Raw genomic sequence first — 1,531 nt, forward strand, 5'->3', positions numbered from 1 at the left:
CTTAGCGACTATTGTTCATTGGGATTCAACCATGAGGTCTATGAGGACTGCTGCTAAGCGGCAGTGGGAAGCGCCAGCTACAATAGTCGCCCAGGTTATGCCGTCAACGCGCGGTATGGCAAATGTATGTGTGTACTAGGTAGATAGGTCGGTAAGTGGTAAGTAAGCAGGCCAGCTACAATCGATATCCTCAGATCCAAGGTTGTTTTTGTTTAGACAGGGCACCCGACGAAGGTGGGGACTGGTAATAACATAACATACTATGTAGGACTAGTTAGTATAAAAGTGAGCAGCTGGCCTTCGGCTGGACAACACAACCCAACATCCAGGCGAGCGCGAGCTGAGGGCAACCTATTACTCCCAGTACTGTCCCAGCACAGAAGATCCAGGATCTGCCAGGACGCCACTCAAAAGAGGATGCTAAGCCGGGTTTGGCATCCCAGGCTTGTCTAGGTAGAGACGGGTCGGCGGCCCCCCACAGGCTTGATGAGGTTTTCACAAAGTGAGTGGCTGGTGCCCCATCTCGATACACCCACTAGCAAACACTACAATAAGTAGATAGTGTCGTACAGTCTGCGAATGGAGACACGACAAATTGGGCTAAGATACTAAGTACATAGTAACTAGTAGTGCAATGTCTCACCAAGTATGAATGTGTCCTCCTGACTTCTACTATACCTAAGCTAGTATTTATGTGATATCTACTATGTACGTAAGTATGTAAATGGGCTTTAATTTGTTCTGGGTGGTTTAATACGTTAAGCGGCATATGTATGCAATGCCACGTCAGGCGGCGGGTACTAGGTACTTTTATCAGTTCTTGTTCATCTTTTGGCCACATTTGGGATATTTAGTCTAGCGTAGGCTCCCTCACGTCGCTCATACTCACAGTATAGTACGCGCATGCACGCGGCAACCCTTCACACAAGATATGGCACGAGTAGATAGGACTTCAGCCTATCAACATGCACTTAGCTGAATGCGAATCGCCACCATCAGGAAGCTGGAGAACAATGGGACTTGTGTGTAATACACAGGCCTCAGTTTGCCTCGATCGGTATCCCCGGCCCAGCACTCCTCGTAGAGGTATTGGCCGTCCAGAGGCCGTCGTCGAGTCCCCTCATACCTAGGTAGGTAATCAACCAGCCTCCCATCTTGGCCTCGCCTTCATTCAAATGGCCCGATCAGACAAGTTTTCGCCTCGCAGAACCCGTGGCTCCAAAGGAAGACAACACAGCGACGCATGCGAACCATCGCTGTGGGATTTTACGTTGCCACTCGCAGTGGCATCAGGTGAAACACCTACCTACTGTAGGTCCGCTCAGAGTCCGCTCTACTACCTAATATTCGAGAGTGATATCTACCTAGGAGGTAGGTAGGGCTCGGTAGGGATAGCTCGCAAGCGCACGCTATGGTTAATCGAGCTACCGTATTCCGTACTGGTAATACCTACCTATGGTCGGCCCATCCTTGCCGGCAAAGTGACCAAACACCAAACACTTACCATAGGAGTGGGTATAATTTTGAATAC

The sequence above is a fragment of the Xylaria bambusicola genome, assembly GCF_022495145.1.
Source record: "Xylaria bambusicola strain CBS 139988 unplaced genomic scaffold F5B22scaffold_49, whole genome shotgun sequence".
Lineage (NCBI taxonomy): Eukaryota > Fungi > Ascomycota > Sordariomycetes > Xylariales > Xylariaceae > Xylaria > Xylaria bambusicola.